Raw genomic sequence first — 27218 nt, 5'->3', positions numbered from 1 at the left:
ATGCGCTAACAAAATGCGTTAACAAAAGTAGCTATTTGGACATATATGATGGACATTATCGAACAAAACATTTATTGTGGAACTGGGATTCCTGGGAGTGCATTCTGATGAAGATCATCAAAGCAAAGTGAATATTTATAATGTTATTTCTGACTTCTATTGACTGCACAATATGACGGATATATTTTTGGCTTGTTTGGTCTCTGAGCGCCGTACTCAGATTATTGCATGGTTTGCTTTTTCCGTAAAGCTTTTTTGAAATCTTACACAGCGGTTGCATTAAGGAGAAGTGTGTCTAAAGTTCCATGCATAACACTTGTATTTTCATCAACATTTATTATGAGTATTTTAGTAAATTGATGTGGCTCTCTGCAAAATCACCGGATGTTTTTGGAACTACTGAACATAACGCGCCAATGTATACTGAGATTTGTTTTATATAAATATGAACTTTATCGAACAAAACATACATGTCTTGTGTAACATGAAGTCCTATGAGTGTCACCTGATGAAGATCATCAAAGTTTAGTGATTAATTTGATCTCTATTTCTGATTTTTGTGACTCCTCTCTTTGGCTGGAAAAATGGCTGTGTTTTTCTGTGACTTGGCTCTGACCTAACATAATCGTTTGTGGTGCTTTCGCCGTAAAGCCTATTTGAACTCGGACACTGTGGTGGGATTAACAAGAAGTGTATCTTTAAAATGGTGTGAAATACTTCTATGTTTGAGGAATTTTAATTATGGGATTTCTGTTGTTTTGAATTTGGCACCCTGCACTTTCACTGGCTGTTGTTATATCGATCCTGTTAGCGGGATCTCAGCCCTATTAAGGAGTATAGTGAAGTAAAAGTAAAAGCAGTCAAAAATATAAATGCTAATGTAAAGTACAGATACCCCAAAAAATGACTTAAGTAGTACTTTAAATTATTTTTACACCACTGGAGGTTATTCCTGCGTTCATGTAGTACTCTCTCTGTAGTACTCTCTCTGTAGTACTCTCTCTGTAGTACTCACTTTATAGTACTCTCTCAGTAGTGTCGTACCCCTCTCTGTAGTACTCTCTCTCTGTTGTACTTTCTCTGGCATACTGTCGCTTTTGACACCTAGTAGTCCATGCCCTGATAAATGTAGTCTGTTCTGAAGGCAAAGGGGTGTGCAACTCAATATTAGGAAGGTGTTCATAATGTTTTGTTCACTCAGTATATACTTTAGGACTTATATTTACATTTCTCCCTCTTTCTCTTTCTCTTTCTCTTTCTCTTTCTCTCTCTCTCTCTCTCTCTCTCTCTCTCTCTCTCTCTCTCTCTCTCTCTCTCTCTCTCTCCCTCTCTCAATTCAATTCAATTCAATTCAATTTTCAATTCAAGGGCTTTATTGGCATGGGAAACATACTGTATGTTAACATTGCCAAAGCAAGAGAAGTAGATAATAAACAAAAGTGAAATAAACAATAAAAACGAACAGTAAACATCACACTCACAGAAGTTCCAAAAGAATAAAGACATTTCAAATGTCATGTTATGTCTATATACAGTGTTGTAATAATGAGCAAATACTTAAAGTACAAAAGGAAAAATAAACATAAATATGGGTTGTATTTACAATGGTATTTGTTCTTCACTGGTTGCCCTTTTCTTGTGGCAACAGGTCACAAATATAGCTGCTTTGATGGCACACTGTGGTATTTCACCCAGTAGATATAGGAGTTTATCAAAATTGGGTTTGTGTTCGAAATCTTTGTGGATCTGTGAAATCTGAGGGAAACATGTCCCTCTAATATGGTCATACATTTGGCAGTAGGTGTTACACCCTGACCTTAGAGATCCTTTTTATGTCTATATTTTGGTTTGGTCAGGGCGTGAGTTGGGGTGGGCATTCTATGTTTTGTGTTTCTATGATTTTCTATTTTTATGTTTTGGCCAGGTATGGTCTTCAGTCAGGGACAGCTGTCTATTGTTGTCTCTGATTGGGAACCATACTTAGGTACCCTTTTTTCCACCTGTGTTTATGGGAAGTTAACTTTGTTTGATGGCACTTAGCCTTAAGCTTCATGTTTTGTTTCTGTATTGTTTTGTCTGCGACATTTACTATTAAAAGTATGTACGCTCACTACGCTGCACCTTGGTCCTCTTTTTCCAACGGCCGTGACAGTAGGTTAGGAAGTGCAGCTCAGTTTCCACCGCATTTTGTGGGACACTTCAGCATCATTTACAAACGAAGCATGTGTGTTCAGTGAGTCCGCCAGAACAGAGACTGTAGGGGTGACCAGGGATGTTCTCTTGATAAGTGCGTGAATTGGACCATTTGGACTACTCTCCTGCCAAGCATACAAAATGTAACGAGTTATTTTGGGTGTCAAGGAAAAGATATGGAGTAAAAAGTACAATATTTTCTTAATTAAGGAATGTAGCGAAGTAAAAGTAGTCATATTTGTGGTAATGTAAAGATACCACAAAAAAGGGCTTAAGTAGTACTTTACAGAGTTTTTACTTAAACACTTCACACCACTGGATGTTGTTCCTGCATTCATTTTTTTCTCATCCCCCTTATCCTTTCTTCTGTACCCCCACCTTCTCCTCTCGGTGCCCCAGTGTGTCTTTTATACAGATTTCAAAGCCAGAACCTCGCCAACCCTGACATAACATTGCCATGTATCACGTTGAAAGCCTATATAAAGAGCTGTGTGTGTGTGTACTGTATTTTTCTGTGAATTAAACACCTGTTTAGGGAACTGATAACTGCATGTAAAGAACTGCATGTGTGTTCAAGTCTGAAAGTGTGTTCGGTATTGGTATACCAAATGCACACTCCAAATGCACGTGTGTGATTGTATGTGTGTTCAGTATGTTTGTGTATGTTTGCCTGGCTGTTTACCAACACATGAATAGGATTTATATATCCCAGGGCTTTCCACCATATATTTATTCAGTTTATAAAATCATCCCGCCTTCTTCCCACTCAGCTGCCTCTCAATGTCACTTTGATGATACGTTGTCTCAGGGCGTTTGTGTGTGTGTTTGTGTGCGTGTGTGCGTGTGTGGAGCCTGTGAGCATGTGTGTATCTCTCTGTGTGTGCATGTGTGTGTGTGTTAGATCAGTTAGAGCAGTCATTCTTATCGGGTTCAGCCTACCAGAGTCTGTGGGGCATGGCATTAGGCTGTCTTTCTGTGTTTTCTTTCTACCACGATACAGTATACGCAATCCAATGAATGGTTAAAACAACTTAAGTACAATTCTAGAAACCATCTTCTCTCAATACAATGGACAAGACTATGTCTACCTCAAGCACTAAAAGTGTCAAGTAGCCAATAGTCTATTTTCTTCCCCTTTGTGGTAACTTGCCCACAGCTCAAGAGCTCTAGCTCTTTTGTTACTTGTAGGCTGGGAGTCAGGAACCAAGTGCAGAAGGTAAATTTAATGAAGATAAGCGAACAGACCGCAAATAAAAAAACAAACCAATACTTCCTGACAACTGAGGCTACTGAGGGCTAAATAAAGGGAAGGTAATCAAGGTGATGATGAAGTCATGGTGTGCGTAATGATGGGGAGCAGGTGTGCGTAATGATGGTTGCCATGGCCGGTAGTTAGAAGACCGGCAACTTTGAGCGCTGGAGAGGGGGAGCTGGAGTAGGCTTGACACATTTACAGCAGTCAAATGACCTAGTGTTCTCATGGGTGGAATGTTTTTCATATTTTTCACAATTTCATAATTAATAAACAGTCTTAAAAAAATGAACGCTGAAAATCCGGTGTTTCTATGTCAAGCAGTTTTGTTACATTTCAGTCTTCTGTGATGTATACAATGTGTAATATTAAACTCATTGAGCACTTAAGTAAGGCCATTCAACTGCCAATGTTTGTCTACAGTGATTGCATAGCTGTGTGCTCAATTGTATACGCCTGTCAGCAACGGGTGTGGCTGAAATAGCCGAATCCACACATTTGAAGGGGTGTCCACATACTTGCATATACAGTTGAAGTCAGAAGTTTACATACACCTTAGCCAAATACATTTAAACTCAGTTTTCACAATTCCTGACATTTAAACCAATTTAAGGTAGGATCACCACTTTATTTTAAGAATGTGAAATGTCAAAATAATAGTAGAGAGAAGGATTTATTTCAGCTTTTATTTCTTTCATCACATTCCCAGTGGGTCAGAAGTTTACATACACTCAATTAGTATTTGGTAGCATCACCTTTACATTTATTGACTTGGGTCAAATGTGTCAGGAAGCCTTCCACAAGCTTCCCACAATAAGTTGGGTGAATTCTGGCCCATTCCTCCTGGCTGGTGTAACTGAGTCAGGTTTGTAGGCCTCCTTGCTCGCACATGCTTTTTCAGTTCTGCCCACAAATGTTCTATGGGATTAAGGTCAGGGCTTTATGTTGGCCAATCCAATACCTTGACTTTGTTGTCCTTAAGCCCTTTTGCCACAACTTTGGAAGTATGCTTTGGGGTCATTGTCAGTTTGGAAGACCCATTTGCGACCCAGCTTTAACTTCCTGACTGATGTCTTGACATGTTGCTTCAATATATCCACATCATTTTCCTGCCTCATGATGCCATCTATCAGTCCCTCCTGCAGCAAAGCACACCCACAACATGATGCTGCCACCCCCGTGCTTCAAGGTTGGGATGGTGTTTGGCGGCATGGAAGACTCTCCCTTTTTCATCCAAACATAACAATTGTCATAATTTATAAATTATAGTTTTGTTTCATCAGACCAGAGGACATTTCCCCAAAAAGTACGATCTTTGTCCCCATGTGCAGTTGCAAACCATAGTCTAGCTGTTTTCTGGCGATTTTGGAGCAGTGGCTTCTTCCTTGCTGAGAGGCCTTTCAGGTTATGCCGATATAGGACTCGTTTTACTATAGATACTTTTGTACCTGTTTCCTCCAGCCTCTTCACAAGGTCCTTTGCTGTTTTTCTGGGATTGATTTGCACTTTTCGCACCAAAGTACGTTCATCTCTAGGAGACAGAATGCGTCTCTTTCCTGAACGGTGTGACGGCTGCATGGTCCCATGGTGTTTATACTTGCGTACTCTTGTTTGTACAGATGAATGTGGTAGCTTCAGGCATTTGGAAATTGCTCCCAAGGATGAACCAGACTTGTGGAGGTCTACAATATTTTTACTGAAGTCTTGGCTGATTTCTTTTGATTTTCCTGTGATGTCAAGCAAAGAGGCACTGAGTTTGAATAAAGGCCTTGAAATACATCCACAGGTATACCTCCAATTGACTCAATTGACTCAGAAGCTTCTAAAGCCATGACATAATTTTCTGGAATTTTCCAAGCGGTTTAAAAGCACAGTCAACTTAGTGTATGTAAACATCTGAAAAATGACTTTTGTCATGCCCAAAGTATATGTCCTAACCGACTTGCTAACCGACTTGCCAAACCTATAGTTTGTTAACAACACATTTGTGGAGTGGTTGAAAAACAAGTTTTAATGACTCCAATCTAAGTGTATGTAAACTTCCGACTTCAACTGTATATAGTGTACTTTGTGTCCCTCATTTTGTCACATGATTCCTTTATTTTGGTGTTTCCTCTAGAGCAGATACACATTTATTTGCTTCAGTATTGTATTGCATTTTATATTCAGTGAGACAGGGATTGTATCTCCTCTCTCCAGGTCGCTTGGCAGAGATTGGTTGCCTCAGAGTCATAATTTCTAAAGAACTTCAGATAAGTAGAGAAGTGCCTCTATGTGGATTCAGTTTGAGGAGAAAAGTTGGCTTCATTCTAGGATTTTCTAAATATGATTGATAGGAACCACATAGAGTTCCAACACTTAAGGGACTCAATAGAAAGACCGATTTATTTGAGCAATAATGTTTTTTTTGTCGGTTTGTTGAACGAGAACGTCACATCCTGTTAGCCGTTCTCATCTGAATTTTTTTTAAATTAGTTTCAGCAGACGGTTTCCCTCCTTCCCCCTTCGCCCAAAATCATCAAACCACACATTGTTCACCAAACCTTGAGGTGTTTCAGTGTCCAGAGCCTTGGAATGTTTGAAGAGCTGCATGTCATTTTCAGTTTCAGGATGTCGTTCTGCTCCGTTTTGTTGTATTCCCAAACTCACAATGTATTCCTTTTTCGGCACACCAATTAGTGAAGTATGTAAGTGCCCACTTTGTTTGTTTCATGGTGTTCTTTTCGTTAAGGTTTCCTTCAAATTCATCTCAAAGCTTATTTTCTACATGGGCATGGCGAGCTATTGTTGATGTAGCCATTTTATCAAGGTGAAAAGGCTAAACGTCATAGTCATGGTACACGGTCTCACATACACATGGATGAATACTGTTTTAGCCAATCAGCATCCAGTAGCCAAACTACCCGGTTTATAAAAAGGCCCATTGATTTTACCTGATCTATGACTAGACACTTGCGTTTTTTTTACCTTTGTTTGACTACGCAAGTCAGTTAAGAACAAATTCTTATTTTCAATGACAGCCTAGGAACGGTGGGTTAACTGCCTGTTCAGGGGCAGAATGACAGATTTGTACCTTGTCATCTCTGGGATTTGAAATTGCAACCTTTTGGTTACTAGGCCAACACTCTAACCACTAGGCTACCCTTCCACCCCAGCTTCATCAAAACTACTATTGTTTTCTAACTAGCAAGGCTACAATTATGCTTCTTCACCGTAATCTGTGCACCCTTCTCTGGGTGTAGTGGAATATAGGCCTGTACCGTACTTTTCTATTTTCATGGAAACAGTGACCCTGGTGATCTTCTGCACTGGCAGTTATTTTCAGTCTTCATCAAGAGCAGAACGGATTGATTTGATTTGACAGGTTTTAAGTATTAATGATAGCTGTAGGCTAGATGGCACTTATCAAGGGAACATCAAAGACGTTCAGGCAGCTTTGCCTCGGTTTATGAGTATGCGTATTAACATAATGTCAAATATTTCATTTTTCACTATGTTTACCTGTATTTTATGTTATATTACTCTCTCTGTCGTAGTCTCTCTGTCGTAGGCTCTCTGTCGTAGGCTCTCTGTCGTAGGCTCTCTGCCATACTCGCTCTGTGGTAGTCATTCTGTCGTACTCATTCTGCCGTACTCTGTTGTACTCTCTCTGTCGTAGTCGCTGTCGTAGGCTCTCTGCCGTACTCACTCTGTGGTAGTCATTCTGTCGTACTCATTCTGCCGTACTCTGTTGTACTCTCTCTGTCGTATTCACTCTGTAATACTCTCTCTGCTGTACTCTCTCTGCTGTACTCACTCTGCTGTACTCTCTCTGCTGTAGTCACTCTGCTGTACTCACTCTGCTGTACTCTCTGTCAAATTCTCTCTGTAATACTCTCTCTGCTGTACTCTCTTTGATTCGTAGGCTCTCTGTCGTACTCTCTCTGTAATACTCACTCTGCCGTTCTCAATCTGCTGTACTCACTCTGTTGTACTCTCTCTGTTGTACTCTCTCTCTGCTGTACTCTCTCTGCTGTACTCACTCTGTTGTACTCTCTCTGTTGTACTCTCTCTGCTGTACTCTCTCTGCTGTACTCACTCTGCTGTATTCACTCTGCTGTATTCTCTCTGATGTACTCTCTCTGCTGTACTCACTCTGCTGTATTCACTCTGCTGTGCTGTATTCTCTCTGCTGTATTCACTCTGCTGTACTCTCTCTGTCATATTCTCTCTGTAATACTCTCTCTGCTGTACTCACTCTGCTGTATTCACTCTGCTGTACTCACTCTGCTGTATTCACTCTGCTGTACTCTCTTTGTCGTAGGCTCTCTGTCGTACTCACTCTGTGGTAGTCATTATGTCGTACTCACTCTGCTGTACTCACTCTGCTGTACTCTTCTCTGCTGTACTCACTCTACTGTACTCACTCTGTTGTACTCTCTCTTTCGTACTCACTCTGCTGTGTTCTCTCTGCTGTATTCTCTCTGTTGTACTCTCTCTGCCGTACTCAGTCTGTTGTACTCCCTCTGCTGTACTCTCTCTGCCGTACTCACTCCGCTGTACTCACTCTGCTGTACTCACTCTGCTGTATTCTCTCTGTTGTACACTCTCTGCTGTACTCACTCTGCTGTACTGTTGTACTCTCTCTGTTGTACTCACTCTCCTGTACTCTCTCTGCAGTACTCACTCTGCTGTACTCACTCTGTTGTACTCACTCTGCTGTACTCTCTCTGTTGTACTACTCTCTGTACTCACTCTGTACTCACTCTGCTGTACTCACTCTGCTGTACTCACTCTGCTGTACTCTCTCTGTTGTACTATCTCTGCTGTACTCACTCTGCTGTACTCTCTCTGTCATACTCTCTCTGCTGTACTCACTCTGTTGTACTCACTCTGCTCTACTCACTCTGCTGTACTCTCTCTGTTGTACTCTCTCTGCTGTACTCACTCTGCTGTACTCACTCTGTTGTACTCTCTCTGTTGTACTCTCTCTGCTGTACTCTCTCTGCTGTACTCACTCTGTTGTACTCTCTCTGTCGTATTCTGTCTGTTGTAATCTCTCTGCTGTACTCTCTCTGCTGTACTCTCTCTGCTGTACTCACTCTACTGTACTCACTCTGTTGTACTCTCTCTTTTGTACTCTCTCTGCTGTACTCACTCTGCTGTACTCACTCTGCTGTACTCTCTCTGTTGTACTATCTCTGCTGTACTCACTCTGCTGTACTCTCTCTGTCATATTCTCTCTGTCGTACTCTCTCTGCTGTACTCACTCTTTTGTACTCACTCTGCTCTACTCACTCTGCTGTACTCTCTCTGTTGTACTCTCTCTGCTGTACTCACTCTGCTGTACTCACTCTGTTGTACTCTCTCTGTTGTACTCTCTCTGCTGTACTCTCTCTGCTGTACTCACTCTGCTGTATTCACTCTGCTGTACTCTCTTTGTCGTAGGCTCTCTGTCGTACTCACTCTGTGGTAGTCATTATGTCGTACTCACTCTGCTGTACTCACTCTGCTGTACTCTTCTCTGCTGTACTCACTCTACTGTACTCACTCTGTTGTACTCTCTCTTTCGTACTCACTCTGCTGTGTTCTCTCTGCTGTATTCTCTCTGTTGTACTCTCTCTGCCGTACTCAGTCTGTTGTACTCCCTCTGCTGTACTCTCTCTGCCGTACTCACTCCGCTGTACTCACTCTGCTGTACTCACTCTGCTGTATTCTCTCTGTTGTACTGCTGTTCTCTCTGCTGTACTCTCTGCTGTACTCACTCTGCTGTACTCTCTCTGTTCTCTCTGTTGTACTCACTCTGCTGTACTCTCTCTGCTGTACTCACTCTGTTGTACTCTCTCTGCTGTACTCTCTCTGCTGTACTCACTCTGTTGTACTCTCTCTGTAGTACTCTCTCTGTACACTCTCTGCTGTACTCACTCTGCTGTACTCTCTCTGTAGTACTCTCTCTGTTGTACTCACTCTGCTGTACTCTCCTGTACTCACTCTGTACTCACTCTGCTGTACTCTCTCTGTTGTACACTCTCTGCTGCTGTACTCACTCTGCTGTACTCACTCTCTGTTGTACTCTCTCTGTCGTATTCTGTCTGTTGTAATCTCTCTGCTGTACTCTCTCTGCTGTACTCTCTCTGTACTCTCTCTGCTGTACTCACTCTACTGTACTCACTCTGTTGTACTCTCTCTTTCGTACTCACTCTGCTGTACTCACTCTGCTGTACTCACTCTGCTGTACTAACTCTGCTGTACTCTCTCTGTTGTACTATCTCTGCTGTACTCACTCTGCTGTACTCTCTCTGTCATATTCTCTCTGTCGTACTCTCTCTGCTGTACTCTCTCTGTTGTACTATCTCTGCTGTACTCTCTCTGCTGTACTCTCTCTGCTGTACTCACTCTGCTGTATTCACTCTGCTGTAATCTCTCTGCCGCACTCACTCTGTTGTACTCCCTCTGTTGTACTCTCTCTGCTGTATTCTCTCTGCTGTATTCTCTATGTTGTACTCTCTCTGCCGTACTCACTCTGTTGTACTCACTCTGCTGTACTCTCTCTGTTGTACTCTCTCTGCCGTACTCACTCCGCTGTACTCACTCTGTTGTACTCTCTCTGTTGTACTCTCTCTGCTGTACTCTCTCTGCTGTACTCTCTCTGTTGTACTCTCTCTGCTGTATTCTATCTGTTGTATTCTCTCTGCTGTACTCTCTCTGCTGTACTCACTCTGCTGTTCTCTCTGCTGTACACTCTCTGCTGTACTCACTCTGCTGTACTCTCTCTGTAGTACTCTCTCTGTTGTACTCACTCTGCTGTACTCTCTCTGCTGTACTCACTCTGTTGTACTCTCTCTGCTGTACTCTCTCTGCTGTACTCACTCTGTTGTACTCTCTCTGTAGTACTCTCTCTGTTGTACTCACTCTGCTGTACTCTTCTCTGCTGTACTCACTCTACTGTACTCACTCTACTGTACTCACTCTGTTGTACTCTCTCTTTCGTACTCACTCTGCTGTGTTCTCTCTGCTGTATTCTCTCTGTTGTACTCTCTCTGCCGTACTCACTCTGTTGTACTCCCTCTGCTGTACTCTCTCTGCCATACTCACTCCGCTGTACTCACTCCGCTGTACTCACTCTGCTGTACTCTCTCTGTTGTACACTCTCTGCTGTACTCACTCTGCTGTACTCTCTCTGTTTTACTCTCTCTGTTGTACTCACTCTGCTGTACTGACTCTGTTGTACTCTCTCTGTCGTATTCTGTCTGTTGTAATCTCTCTGCTGTACTCTCTCTGCTGTACTCTCTCTGCTTTACTCACTCTACTGTACTCACTCTGTTGTACTCTCTCTTTTGTACTCTCTCTGCTGTACTCACTCTGCTGTACTCACTCTGCTGTACTCTCTCTGTTGTACTATCTCTGCTGTACTCACTCTGCTGTACTCTCTCTGTCGTATTCTCTCTGTCGTACTCTCTCTGCTGTACTCACTCTGTTGTACTCACTCTGCTCTACTCACTCTGCTGTACTCTCTCTGTTGTACTCTCTCTGCTGTACTCACTCTGCTGTACTCTCTCTGTCGTATTCTCTCTGTCGTATTCTCTCTGCTGTACTCACTCTGCTGTACTCACTCTGTCATACTCTCTCGGTCGTATTATCACTGCAGTACTCTCTCTGTTGTACTCACTCTGCTGTATTCTCTATTCTCTATATCTATTTTACTCTCACTTTGACACCGTGTGATCCATGCCCTGACGAATTGATTCTGTTCTGAAGGCAAAGGGGTGTGCAACTCAGTATTAGGAAGGTGTTCCTAATGTTTTGATCACTCAGTGTATACTTCAGGACTTATATTTACATTTCTCTTTCTCTTTCTCTCAATTCAATGCAATTGAAGTTCAATTAAAGGGCTTTATTGGCATGCGAAACATATGTTAACATTGCCAAAGCAAGAGAAGTAGATAATAAACAAAAGTGAAATAAACATAAAATATTTACAGTAAACATTACACTCTCAGAAGTTCCAAAAGAATAAAGACAGTTCAAATGTCATGTTATGTGTATATACAGTGTTGTAATAATGTGCAAATAGTTAAGGTATAAAAGGGTAAAAAACAAATATGGGTTGTATTTACAATGTTGTTTGTTCTTCACTGGTTGCCCTTTTATTGTGGCAAAAGGTCACATTTTGTTGCTTTGCTTGCACACTGTGGTACTTCACCCAGTAGATATGAGAGTTTATCAAAATTGGGTTTGTTTTCTAAATCTTTGTGGATCTGTGTAATCTGAGGAAAACGTGTGTCTCTAATATGGTCATACATTTGTCAGGAGGTTAGGAAGTGCATCTTAGTTTCCACCTCCTTTTGTGGGCAGTGTGCATGTAGCCTGTCTTCTCTTGAGAGCCATCTGCATACGGCGGCCTTTCTCAATAGCAAGGCTATGCTCACTGATTCTGTACATAGTCAAAGTTTTCCTTAAGTTTAGGTCAGTCACAGGGGTCAAGTATTCTACCACTGTGTACTCTCTGTTTCGGGCCAAATATCATTCTAGTTTGCTCAGATTTTTTGTTAATTCTTTCTAATGTGTCAAGTAATTCTCTCTCTGTCTCTCTAGCCACTTCCTATTAATAGCCATCCCTCTAACTCTCTCTCTCTCCCTTCCCCACTATTCCAGTCCTTCTCTCTCCCCGATCTCTCTCTACTCTCTGACTGGCTGGGAGCATTAGAAAAGGCCTGGTTGATTGTTGTGAAACACTGATCCTCTCTCTACTCCCCCTCTGATATTTTGCTGCCACGCTGTTTGAGGGCCCAAATCCCTTTGCCATGCTAGTGAAATTATCGTCAATTTGATTTGGAGAGATGAATTAACCAGCGCTGTGAGGCCTGGCCTGTCTGAAGGTATTACCAGCATGTCACCGACACTTAATTGTTGGTGGGAGGTTTGAGTGACGCTGTTTCTTTGACAAGTTGATGGGCCCTCCTGTCTGCTCCTGCGATTTACGTTGACACCCTCGTCAACATGACACATAGCAGTAACACACACACACACACACACAAATACAAATCCTTTGTGCCAGCAATTTGCAATTTACGTCTATCATCTGCAAACACTCATCAACATAATCCTGTAATAAACTCTATTAACAGAACACACACGCTTGATGTCAGTCATCATGTAAACACACATTTTAATGGCTCCAGTTTCACCATTTCAATAGGATTAGCATGTAGATTGGTGTGTCAATGGTTTGATTTGACTTTGGAAAGTGAAGTTATGAGGGTAAAGGGACAACACTGGTACAGACTAAGAGACACCAACAGACAGCTATGGCACTAGGTTCAGCTTGTAACAACAGTTATACAGGATGGGGTTGTCTTTCAAGAGCATATTTATCATCCCTTGTTAAATCATGGTATATCATGGTACTGACTATGACTGATAAGTGGTTGTCCCTCCTAGCTATCTTTAGATGAATGCACTAAGTTTAATCACTCTGGATAAGAGCGTCTGCTAAATGACAAAAATGTGAAATGTAAATGTAAATTTTATTGTTCATGAATTGATCTAAAGGGTCTTTGGTGAGGAGGACATTCTCTGATGTCCTCCTTATCCAGGTAATAACCCAGCAAACATGCACATACACACTCACTGTGTCTGCATCCTCCATTCGGTAGCGTCAAGGCCTCTTATAGTGGGGATCTGATAAGGAATGTAGAGTTTGGTTAAAGGAGAGGTTTCTTCCAAAACCTCTGAGATCTCTGATGTAATCTGTTCCTGTCTGGAGATAGATAGAACATTACTCCTACTCTTCCAGACCATGGCAACACACACACACACACACACACACACACACACACACACACACACACACACACACACACACATACACACATGCACACACACACACACACACACACACACACACACACACACACACACACACACACACACACACACACACACACACACACACACGAGCATACACACATGCACACACACACACACACACACACACACACACACACACACACACACACACACACACACACACACACAAGCATACACACATGCACACACACACGAACGCATGTCTCAGAGACCTGGCCGTGTGGTGCCAGGACAAAAACCTCTCCCTCAACGTGATCAAGACAAAGGAGATGATTGTTTACTACTGGAAAAGTAGGACTGAGCACGCCCCCATTCTCATCGACGATGCTGTAGTGGAGCAGTTTGAGAGCTTCAAGTTCCTTGGTGTTAACATCACCAACAAACTAACATGGTCCAAAACCTTTTCCCCCTCAGGAGACTGAAAATATTTGTCATGGGTCCTCAGATCCTCAAAAGGTTAAACAGCTGCACCATCGAGAGCATGGTTACATCGCTGCCTGGTATGGCACCTGCTCGGCCTACGACCATAAGGCACTACAGAGGGTAGTGTTCGGCCCAGTACATCACTGGGGCCAAGCTCCCTGCCATCCAGGACCTCTATACCACGCGGTGTCAGAAGAAGGCCTTAAAAATTGACTCCAGCCACCCTAGTCATAGACTGTTCTCTCTGCTACCGCACAGCAAGCGGTACCGGAGCGCCAAGTCTAGGTCCAAGAGGCTTCCAAACAGCTTCTACCCCCAGGCCATAAGACTCCTGAACAAATAATCAAATGGCTATCCAAACTATTTGCATTGTTATCCCCCCCCCCCTCCTTTATGCTGCTGCTACTCTCTGTTTATTATCTATGCATAGTCACTTTAATAACTCTACCTACATGTACATATTACCTCAATTACCTCGACTAACCGGTGCCCCCACTAATTGACTCTGTACCGGTACCCCCTGTATATAGTCTCACTATTGTTATTTTACTGCTGTTCTTTAATTATTTGTTACTTTTTTTACTTTAAGTTTTGGGATTTTTCTTAAAACTTAATTTTTGGTTAAGGGCTTGTAAGTAAGCATTTCACTGTAAGGTCTAATACCTGTTGTATTCGGCACATGTAACAAATAAAATGTGATTTGATTTGATGTCACACACACACACACACCTCTGCAATGTAATGAGGACTCTTGAATACTCGGCCGACAGATACCGAGCCCTATTTGTGCTTTCACAGGGAGAATTTGGATAGATGGGTAAAGTAATTTCACATGAAAGTAATTTCACCCAAACCCAAAACTGGAGAGTGAACACATCAGCCAGGCTATCAGCTATTCTTCATGCTATTGTTAGAGCCAGACAAAAGGTCACGGCAAGAAGCAGCCATAAGTCAGCAAGGAGAGAAAAATGCATAATTGACGCTGGAGGAAATGGACAGAGGAGAGAGGGGGAGGGGGGAGAGAGAGGAGGGAGGGCGAGAGAGAGAGATATGAGGGGTTTACATATTCATTTTTGTCAACACTTGCTCTCCACTCTATTCTAGCCAGTACAACAACCTCAGAATCCCTGATCTACACTACATTACCACAATTAAGTGGAAACCTGCTCATCGAACATCTCATTCCAAAATCGTGGGCATTCATTTGGAGTTGGTCCCCCATTTGCTGCTATAACAGCCTCCTCAGGGAAAGCATTCCACTAGAAGTTGGAACATTGCTGCGGGGACTTGCTTCCATTCAGCCACAAGAGCATTAGTGTGGTTGGGCACTGATGTTGGGCGATTAGGCCTGGCTCGCAGTTCCAAATCATCCCAAAAGGTGTTCGATGGGGTTGAGGTCAGGACTCAAGTTCTTCCGCATTGATTGACAAACCATTTTTGTATGGACCTCGCTTTGTGCATGGGGGCATTGCCATGCTGAAACAGGAAAGGGCCTTCCCCAAACTGTTTCCACAAAATTGGAAGCACAGAATAGTCTATAATGTCATTGTATGCCGTAGCATTAAGATTTCCCTTCACTTGAACTACGTTGTTCACTTGAACTACGCCTTGTTCAAACCATGAAACAGCCCCATATCATTATTCCTCCTCCGCCAAACTTTACAGTTGGGACTATGCATTGGGGCAGGTAGCGTTCTCATGGCATCCGCAAATCCAGATTTGTTTGTCGGACTACCAGATGGTGAAGCGTGATACGTCACTCCAGAGAACGCTTTTCCACTGCTCCATAGTCCAATGGCGGCGAGCATTACACCACCACAGCTGAGCCATTTTTACTACTACGCGTTCCCCCTTTTCTTTAACAGCAGTTGGAAATGTGGCATCCTATGACAGTGCCACATTGTATGTTTAAGGATTTTTTCTTTCCTTCTTGTTTTCAGGTAGGAAATAAAGAAAGGCATGATTGGAAAAAGTTGTTTCTACGTCCTTTCTCGCTCTCTCTCACTCTACCCCCCCACACACACACACACCCTTCTCTCTCTCTCTCTCTTTCTATGGTTAACCCTGTCTTTAGGCTCTAATAATGTCATCCGAGCCTACACCTCAATACAACATGATTGATCTGACTCATTATTAGTGATGAGTGTGTGTCTATCTCCAAACTTCTAGTGTTGGAGACCACAGCATCAGTTTACTGGAGCACTCACAAACCCTGTCTGGTTGACCTACAGTGGGAAGTATTTGATACACTGCTGATTTTGCAGGTTTTCCTACTTACAAAGCATGTAGAGGTCTGTAATTCATAGGTACACTTCAACTGTGAGAGACGGAATCTGAAACAAAAATCCAGAAAATCACATTGTATGATTTTTAAGTAATTATTTTAATTTGCACTCACAGTTGAAGTGTACCTATGATACAAAATTACAGACCTCTACATGCTTTGTAAGTAGGAAAACCTGGAAAATCGGCAGTGTATCAAATACTTGTTCTCCCCCACTGTATGAGTTGAATCAATGTCAGAAATCATGACAAATTACATTAAGCTAATTGATTTCAGTATTGATTTAAAATATATTCACATATAAATTGTTTTGATGTCATATTTTGTGGGAATGTAATGTTTGTCTGGGGAATTTACTTCAAGGCATTTTATGTATTTTCAGGGGGCGGTTGAATAAAGTGTTATTATAAAATATGGAAACGTTTCGTAATAGCCATCCAGCTGGGTTGTTTGGTTCCATCTGCCATCATAAAATTGCAGCCACATGTCTGTCCAATCTGTCTTCATAAGATGTCCTGCCACAGTGGATACGCACCTGGGTTAGAGTCAGCCAGCCAATCAGAGGGCTGCCGTCTGTATAATCACTGAGACTAGAGGGATGGAGGGACGGACACACACATGCGGCATCCACACCTGGCTATGCTACACACTCATACTCTCACACAGTCATATTCTCACAAACAGGCATGAAAATAGTCAAGGGAAAAACAGTACATTTTTCTAAAGGTAATTATTAAAAGTAATGGAGATGACAGATAATGAAAACATTGTACAGTACATAAACAGAGCATATATTTTAATAGAACAGTTCATACTGCATATGCATTCCATCCCACTTGACACAGGTATATGCAGAGAGAGATAGAACGAGAGAGAGAGAGCGGGGGGTACTTCCTTATCTGGAAGGTTGCAGAGCAACAGTGGTTGTCAGACAAGGAGACATCCGGTGTGGGCTAGAATCTAATATGACTCAACTATGGAAACTGAGACTCTCGCGAACATGTACATGTAGGTCATTTTGATTTATGATGCCCACAGTAAAAGTTACCCAGTACTGGGCCGAAAATGTAATGGAAGTGAATAGGGCATTTCCATGTCAAAGAGTATACAGGTCATTCCACAATTTAAAAAAATATACGTAATTCCTGATCTTGTTTATTTCTCTCAGATATAGGACAGACACATCAAAACATATTTCATTTTGCCATGTATTCATGTGTTATTTAATGCATTTCTATGGGCCAAAAGCAGACTAACCAAATTCTATGTTTCATCAAATACTGTCTTAATAATTTATTTTGATAGCTACAGGGGTCCTTAAATTCAACATCAAATAGCTAGTAGGAGGGGTACCAAGCTAGCATATATCATTGTTTTAAGAGGTTATTAAGATGGTCTTACCATGGGTAATTTAGTTGTTTGATTTTGAATTTAGGACCCCTTAAGGTATGAAAACATTTTGTTGATAAAATATTGAATTTGGACTTTACTGCTATAACCCATATATATAATGGATTTATAAATGGTTAAAAAAGACAGTCAAAAATAAATCACAAGGAATAAGGTCTAGACGTGTCTGTCCTATATCTTGGAGAGCTCAGGAAATAACAAAACAAATATATATATTTTTAACACATATTTAACCCCTTATTTTTGTTGGCACAAAACTACCTCCATACCTCCATTAATTGGTATGGTTTACCTTCAGGGACAAGTGTTTGTGAGAGTCTCCCCTTTCCGTAGTTGAGTCATATTAGTTTGTAGCTTTTGGACGCTACAGACGTTTTCTTCAGATTACCGTTTTTCGGTATGTTTCGGTAGCTCGGCCGCCTTCCACCGCAGATGCGGAAGGCTGACATAGACGGATGTGGTGGATTGAGACACATCCCATGCTAAAAAAAATGATATCGCTAGTTTTAATTGACAGGTTTTGACAGGGATTGTTTAAGTTACGTTACTTAGATTGACATACGGGTGCATAGCTGTCATAGTAGAAAACTGAGGATGGATCAACAACAGTGTAGTTACTCCACAATACTAGCCTAAATGACAGAGCAAAAAGAAGGAAGCCTGTACAAACAAAAAGTAATTCTGCAAAAAAAGTGTGGCAAATTAATAAGCTTTTTGTCCTGAATACAAATAGCTATAAACACAACACATCACTGAGTACCACTCTCCACATTTTCAAGCATAATGGTGGCTGCATCATGTTATGGGTATGCTTGTCATCGGCAAGGTCTGGGGAGTTTTTCTGGATGAAAAAAAGGAATGGAGCTAAGCACAGGCAAAATCCCATAAGAAAACTTGGTTCAGTCTGCTTTCCACTAGACACTGGGAGATTAATTCACCTTTCAGCAGGACGATGATCTAAAACACAAGGCCACATTTACACCTGAATTGCGTGCCAAGAACACAGTGAATGTTCCTTAGTGGTGAGTCACAGTTTTGACTTAAATCTGCTTGAAAATCAATGGCAAGACTTGTAAATCGCTGTCAAGCAATGATCAACAACCAACTTGACAGAGCTTGAATCATTTTTTAAAGAATAATGGGCATTCCAGGTGTGCAAAGCTCTTTGAGACTTACACCAAAATACTCACAGCTGTTAACACTGTCATATTATTATATATATATATATATATTTTTAAGTAAAATAAATAAATTAATATAAATATATATATATATATATATATATATATATATATATATTTACATTGACCCAAGCAGTACTGTATTTTTTTTTTTTTACTTTCATTAATGACAATTAAATCTATTTGAACACAAAATGATGAAGAAATTCAAAAATCCAAGGGGGGCGGGTGAATACTTATGATAATTAACTCCTCTATATACTATACATTTCTATACTGGTAAAAGGCAGAAGACCATAGAGCCCTATATCTCCCTACCGCTACCCTCTCAGCAGGGTCAAGGTGATCACATCAGTCCCAGGGTGTAGAGGTCAGTGATGTCCTCTTCCTCTTTCTCAGAGCACACGACATCCAGCATGGGTCACTTACTTTGCTCACACATATCTCTCTCACACACAAACATTCACTCACACATATGGATGCGACTTTGTCATACATAGGAAACACACAATCTCACTTGTACACACAGATTGTAACCCTTTCAGACCCTCTCTTCCATAAGAGAATAACTCTGTCTGTGCTCTTCAGAAGCCCATTCACGCTTCATAGGACTCACAATCACACACAGACACACATATACACAAACACACAACGCATAGGCTGTCTCAAATGGTAATGGTGTGTTTCGCAACTAGAAAGAGGAGTCACGTGTGTGTGTACGTGTGTGTGTGTGTGTGTGTGTGTGTATGTGTGTGTGTGTGTGTGTGTGTGTGTGTGTGTGTGTGTGTGTGTGTGTGTGTGTGTGTGTGTGTGTGTGTGTGTGTATCTGAGTTTTAGGGTGGTTTTATGTAATCAAAGGGAATAGTAAAGTAACATTTTAATTCCCCAACCCTGCACCTCTCATCATGAGCCCCTGGTTAAATATGGATGTTATGTTGTAGTGGGGAACATCCTTTACCAAGCAGAAAATGCTCCAAACTGCTCCACTACAGCATCGTCGATGAGAATGGGGGCGTGCTCAGTCCTACTTTTCCAGTAGTAAACAATCATCTCCTTTGTCTTGATCACGTTGAGGGAGAGGTTTTTGTCCTGGCACCACACGGCCAGGTCTCTGAGACATGCGTTCGTGTGTGTGTGCATGTGTGTATGCTTGTGTGTGTGTGTGTGTGTGTGTGTGTGTGTGTGTGTGTGTGTGTGTGTGTGTGTGTGTGTGTGTGTGTGTGTGTGTGTGTGTGTGCTTGCTTGTGTGTTAAGAACAGTGGTTCCCAACCATTTTCGGTTTCAACCAACAGAATTTGACTCTTCCTGGAGTAGCCCTAAAGTACCCCTTCATGTGCACTTTACAAGTTCTCAAGAACCACCTGTGGATAGGCCAAGTACCCCCGGGGGTCACAGTACCCGTGCTTGGGAACCACTGGTTTAGAACATAATGAGGCAAAGCAATTATAATGTGAGAAGTATGTTAAAATCTGTTTCTACTGGATACGAATTAAGGTGGATCTACTTTTATGTATTTTCTGTTCTGATTCATATTCATACGTTCTTATGTACAGTATAAGTGGCAAAATCACATCATTTTTCAATCAAATGTTTCAACTAGGCTTTATAATGCTGTCCATATTTCCCCTCCAATTTCCGCTCTCCACCCCTCAGCTCTTTCCCATCTCTCTCTCTCTCTCTCGCTCTCTCTCTGTCTCTCTCTGTCTCTGTCAATTCAATTCAATTCAAGGGGCTTTATTGGCATGGGAAACATATGTTTACATATGTGAAATCGATATAAAAAGTGAAATAAACTGTGAAGTGGTGAGGTTGGACCCAGGTGCAGAGAAGAGACCAGACGCGGAATCAGTGGTTAACTTCTTGGTGACAGGGGGGCAGTATTGAGTAGCTTGGTTGAATAAGGTGCCCAGGGTAAACTACCAGCTACTCTGTCCCAGATAATAATATATGCATATATATGCAATATATGCACACTCTGAAGTTTCTAAAACTGTTTGAATGATGTCTGTGAGTATAACAGAACTCATATGGCAGGCAAAAACATGAGACAAATCCAACCAGGAAGTGGGAAATCTGAGGTTTGTAGTTTCATTTAAGTGATTGCCTATCCAATATGCTGTGTCTATGGGCCAGATTGCACTTCCCAAGGCATCCAGCAGATGTCAACAGTCTTTAGAATGCTGTTTGAGGCTTCTATTGTGGAAGGGGGTCGAATAAGAGCTGTTTCAACTAGTGGACTAGGCTGTGGCCAATCATTTGTTTACTGCACAGTCACACGGGCGTGCCGTTCCTTCTTTTTCCTCTGTAATGAATACGCTATTGTCCGGTTGGAATATTATTGAAGATTTATTATAAAAGGACCCTAAGGATTGATTGTAAACATCGTTTGACATGTTTCTACAAACTGTAACGTAACTCTTTTGACTTTTCGTTTGGATTTTGCACTCGCGCATTGTACCTTTGGATTAGTGAACTAAACGAGCGAACAATAGGAAGGTATTTGGACTTAAATATGGACGTAATCGAACAAAACGAACATTTCTTGTGGAAGTGGGAGTCCTGGGGAGTGCATTCCGACGAAGATTAGCAAAGATAAGTGAAGATTTATAATGCTATTTATGACTTTTGTTGACTCCACAATTTGGCGGTTAACTGTATGGCTTGCTTTTGTGGCTGAATGCTGTTCTCAGATGATTGAATATTGTGCTTTTGCCGTAAAGCTTTTTTGAAATGTGACACAGCCGTTGCATTAACCTCTCTGGGATATGTGGGACGCTAGTGTCAAAAGCCAGGGAAAATGCAGAGCGTCAAATTCAAGTAAATTACTATACTTTCATTAAACCACACATGCAAGATAACACATTAAAGCTACACTTGTTGTGAATCCAGCCAACATGTCAGATTTCAAAAAGGCTTTTCGGCGAAAGCAAAAGATGCTATTATCTGAGGATAGCACCCCAGTAAACAAAGAAAAGCATATTTCAACCCTGCAGGTGAGACACAAAACGCAGAAATAAAAATATAATTCATGCCTTACCTTGGACGAGCTTCTTTTGTTGGCACTCCAATATTTTCCATAAACATCACAAATGGTCCTTTTGTTCAAGTAATTCCATCAATATATATCCAAAATGTCCATTTATTTGGCACGTTTGATCCAGAAAAACACCGGTTCCAACTTGCGTAACATAACTTCAAAATATCTCAAAAGTTAACTGTAAACTTTGCCAAAACATTTCAAAATACTTTTTTATTACAACTTTAGGTATTTTTTTAAACGTAAATTATCGATAAAATTGAAGACGGGATGATCTGTGTTCAATACAGGAGGAAAACAAACTGTAGCTAGCTTTATGGTCACGCGCCTCTATCTAACAGTACATTACAAGTTACTCTAGTTCTGAACAGGGCTACTTCTTCATTACACAAAGGAAAAACCTCAACCAATTTCTAAAGACTGTTGACATGCAGTGGAAGTGGTAGGAACTGCAAGAAGGTCCCTTAGAAATCTTGATTCCCAATGAAAAATCATTGAAAAGAGAGTGACCTCAAAACAAAAAAAATCTGAATCGTTTGTCCTCTGGGTTTTGCCTGCTAAATAAGTTCTGTTATACTCACAGACAAGATTCAAACAGTTTTAGAAACTGCAGGGTGTTTTCCATCCAGACCTACTAATAATATGCATATCTTATATTCTTGGCATGAGTAGCAGGAAGTTGAAATTGGGCACGCTATTTATCCAAAAGTGAAAATGCTGCCCCCTATACCTTAAAACCTCTTACTTCTACCCCCTCCTTTTTCGAAAATTCTGTTAAAAATCACGCAACTTTTCAGCGTCCTGCTACTCATGCCAGGAATATAGTATATGCATATGATTAGTATGTGTGGATAGAAAACACTCTGAAGTTTCTAAAACTGGTTAAATCACAGCTGTGACTATAACAGATCGTGTGTTTCATTGAAAAACGCAAGAAAAACTGCTCTCTGAAAGCTAAAAATAATTTCCATAAGTCACTTCCATGAGTTGTTAAAAGAGGACAGAATTTAATATCGACCTGCATGCAATTCATACAAATTCCACACGATGTCGCCATTGTCGTCATTTTCAATTGAATTAATTGTTGGAAAATCCATCTATCTGGCATCCGTTTCTTCCAGTCTTCACCCGGATGTTGTTAATGTGGACATGGGCAGCCATTGATTTGCAAACGAGGAGCTATTGAATATACATCGCCCTGTAATCATTTTGATAGATTATAAACGTTTACTAATACCTAAAGTTGGATTACAAAAGGATTTCGAAGTGTTTTGTGAAAGTTTATCGTCAACTTTTTTAATTTAAAAAAATTACGCAGCGTTTAAAAACGATGTTTTTTTCTGAATGACACAGCTTCCATACAAAGCTATTTTGGGTATATATGGACCGATTTAAACGAAAAAAAGACCCAATAGTGATGTTTATGGGGCATATAGGAGTGCCAAGAAAGAAGCTCGTCAAAGGTAATGAATGTTTTATATTTTATTTCTGCGTTTTGTGCTGCGTCGGATAAGCAGAGTCTTTGTTTACGTCGCATTCATGCATTTTCAGGTGGTGCATGCAATCAGATAATAGCTTCTCATGCTTTCACCGAAAAGCATTTTAAAAATCTGACTTGTTGGCTAGGTTCACAACGAGTGTAGCTTTAATTCAATACCCTGCTTGTGAATTTTGATCAAGGTTTGAGTTTAAACGAGTACATTTAGCATTTAGCGTAGCGCATTTGCATTTCCAGGTGCCTACTTGAGACGTCTGCGTCTCAAGTAGGATCAAGAAGTTAAGAAGTTAAAGGCAGTCTTCCACTCATCTCCCTCCCCGTTTCTCATCGGATTGTAAGCGTATAGGAGGTCCAGTTTAGTGATGAATTGGTTCTTTTGGACCAACTCCAATGCGGAGGATATCAGTGGTAGGGGGTAACGATTCTTGATCGTAATCTGGTTCAGCCTTTCTGTAGTCAGAACAGGGGCGCAGGTCTCCATCCTTCTTACTCACAAAGAAGAAGCTTGAACCAGCAGGAGATCTAGAGGGGCAAATTATTCTTCCTCCATCGACTCCTGGATGTAATTGTCCATGATTGCTGCTTCAGGGATCGAGAGGGAGAATGGACGACCCCAGAGAGGTGTGGCTCCGGGTAGAAGTTCTATGGAACAGTTGTAAGGACAATGTGTGGGAAGGGTGGCTGCCTGCTTCTTACTGAAGGCCGCCCGTAGGTCAAAGTATTCTTGGTCTTCCAGGAATGCAGGTTGACACTGCAAGGCTCTTGGTGGGGGTCTTAGACATTTAGTCTGACAGTCCTTACCCCAGTCTAGTAGGTGTCCCGTGGACCATTAAACTTGTGGGTTATGTAGCGCTAGCTAGGGGTACACTAGGATAAGGTGGTTCTCAAGGGCAGTGATCAACAGAAAACTGAGAGGTTGGTTCACTCCAACCTGCAGTAGAATGGGCTTGGTCTGATATTTCACCAGACCGGAGCCAATGGGCCATCCATTGAGGGCTGGAATCTGCAGAGGGATGGGACAATTCACTCAATGGATCTGTAACTCTCTGGCGAAGTCTTGATCAATTAAATTATCCGTGACCCTGGAGTTAACAAAGGCTTGAATCTGGTGCTGAAGCTTGTCCCAGTGGAGGGTTACTGGAAGCAACAGATGGTGACTGAGTAGCTGGGAGATAACTGGCCAGCACATCAGGGTCTCCCCCTGTTCTGGAGAGCCCTGTTATTTCCCGTCAGCTCTAGGCAGGTAGCATGGAGATGGCTGAGACCTCAGCCGTAGAGGCAGCAGCCTTCACACGTGCGCCTGCCACGGTCCTGTGAGCTCCAAAGTGTGCGACCCAGCTGCAGGGAATGCTCCATGCTGGGCTCGCTGGACTTGGGGTGCACAGGAATCCGGAATGCTGGAGTGGTGTCAAAAGAGACACAATCATTAAATAATAAGACACAAATTAGTCCAATAAAAGTCTCTAGGGCTTTCTATGCCAACCTATGGTGTCAGGAGGAACCATGACATGAACAAGAAAAAGAACAGCAAATATTACACACAAGTTCAAATATAATACATTTTATATTGTGTCTATATACAGTGTTGTAGCGATGTGAAAATAGTTAAAAGTACAAAACGGAAAATAAATGAATGTGGGTTGTACTTACAATGGTGTTTGTTCTTCACTGGTTGCCCTTTTCTTTATTGCAACAGTTCACAAATCTTGAAGCTGTGGTTGCAAACTGTGCTATTTCACCCAATAGATATGGGAGGTAAAAAAAAATCTAATTATTTGTGGGTCTGTGTAATCTGAGGGACCTATATAGTTGAAGTTGTAAGTTTACATACACCTTAACCAAATACATTTAAACTCAGTTTTTCACAAGTCCTGACATTTAATCCGAGTAAAAATTCCCTGTTTTAGGTCAGTTAGTATCACCACATTATTTTAAGAATGTGAAATGTCAGAAAAATAGGAGAGAAATTATTTATTTTAGCTTTTATTTCTTTCATCACATTCCCAGTGGGTCAGAAGTTTACATACACTCAATTAGTATTTGGTGGCATTGCCTTTAAATGAATTAACTTGGGTCAAACGTTTCAGGTAGCCTTCCACAAGCTTCCCACAATAAATTGGGTAAATTTTGTCCCATTCCTCCTGACAGAGCTGGTGTAACTGAGTCAGGTTTGTAGGTCTCCTTGAACGCACACTCTTTTTCAGTTCTGCCCACAAATTTAGGCTTGAGGTCAGGGCTTTGTGATAGCCAATCCAATACCTTGACTTTCTTGTCCTTAAGCCATTTATACACAACTTTGGAAGTATGCTTTGGGTCATTGTCAATTTGGAAAATCCATTTGCGACCAAGCTTTAACTTCCTGACTGATGTCTTGAGATGTTGCTTCAATATATCCACATAATTTTCCTTTCTCATGATGCCATCTATTTTGTGAAGTGCACCAGCCTCTCCTGCAGCAAAGCACCCCCACAACATGATGCTTCCACCCCCGTGCTGGGTTGGGATGGCGTTCTTCAGCATGCAAGCCTCCCGCTTTTTCCTCCAAACATAACAATGTTCATTATGGCCAAACAATTATAGTTTTGTTTCGTCAGACCAGAGGATATTTCTGAACAAATTACGATCTTTGTCCCCATGTGCAGTTGTAAACTGTAGTCTGGCTTTTTTATGGCGTTTTTTGAGCAGGGGCTTCTTTCTTGCCGATCGGCATTTCAGGTTATGTCGATATAGGACTCGTTTTTACTGTGGATATAGATACTTTTGAACCTGTTTCCTCCAGAATCTTCACAAGGTCCTTTGCTGTTGTTCTGGGATTGATTTGCACTTTTCTCACCACAGTACCTTACTCTCTAGGAGACAGAACACTCTTTCCTGAGAGGTATGGCGGCTGCATGGTCCCATGGTGTTTACACTTGCATAATATTGTTTGTACAGATGAACGTGGTACCTTCAGGCATTTGGAAATTGCTTCCAAGGAATAACCTGAGTTGATTTCTTGTGATTTTCCCATGATGTCAAGCAAAGAGGAACTGAGTTGAAAGGTAGGCCTTGAAATACATCCACAGGTATACCTCCAATTGACTCAAATTATGTAATTTGGCCTATCCGAAGCTTCTAAAGCCATGACATCATTTTTTGGAATTGTCCAAGCTGTTTATAGGCATAGTCAATTTAGTGTATGTAAACTTCTGACCCACTAGACTTGTGATACAGTGAAGTATATGTGAAATAATCTGTAAGTAAACAATTGTTGGAAAAATCACAAGTCATGCACAAAGTAGATGTCCTAACCGACTTGTCAAAACAATTGTTTGTTAACAAGAAATGTGTGGAGTGGTTGAAAAACGAGCTTTAACCTCTTAGAACCCCCCCCCCCACACTTACTTGCGCAACTGTCAAAAAATCTTACTAGAAAATATTCATATTCATAAAATCACAAGTGAAATATAGCGAAACACAGCTTAGCCTTTTGTTAATCACCCTGTCGTCTCAGATTTTGAAATTATGCTTTACAGCGAAAACAATATACAAGCGTCTGTGTAAGTTTATCGATATATGAGCAAAATATTATGTACACCTAGCGGCAGGTAACTTGGTCACGAAAATCAGAAAAGCAATCAAATTAATCGTTTACATTTGATGAGCTTCGGATGTTTTCACTCACGAGGCTCCCAGTTAGACAGCAAATGTTCCTTTTGTTCCATAAAGATATTTTTTATATCCAAATACCTCCGTTAGTTTGATGCGTTATGCCTAGGAATCTACCGGAAATAGCGGTCACGACAACGAAGACAAAAATTCCAAATTATATCCATAATATCGTCAGAAACATGGCAAACGTTTTTTATAATCAATCCTCAAGGTGTTTTTCAAATATCTATTCGATAATATATCGACCGGGACAGTTGGCTTTTCACTAGGAACGGGAGCAAAAATGGCTACCTCTCTGTTTAGCGCAAAAATCACACTGAGAGCCAACAACTGACCACTCACGCAATGTGGACGTTTATGCTCATTCTTCAAAATAAAGGCCTGAAACTACGTTTAAAGGCTGTAGACACCTTAGGGAAGCCACAGAAAAAGGAATCTGG

The sequence above is a fragment of the Oncorhynchus clarkii genome, chromosome 18 (genome assembly GCF_045791955.1).
Source record: "Oncorhynchus clarkii lewisi isolate Uvic-CL-2024 chromosome 18, UVic_Ocla_1.0, whole genome shotgun sequence".
Lineage (NCBI taxonomy): Eukaryota > Metazoa > Chordata > Actinopteri > Salmoniformes > Salmonidae > Oncorhynchus > Oncorhynchus clarkii.
Note: the sequence above shows the minus strand (reverse complement) of the source record.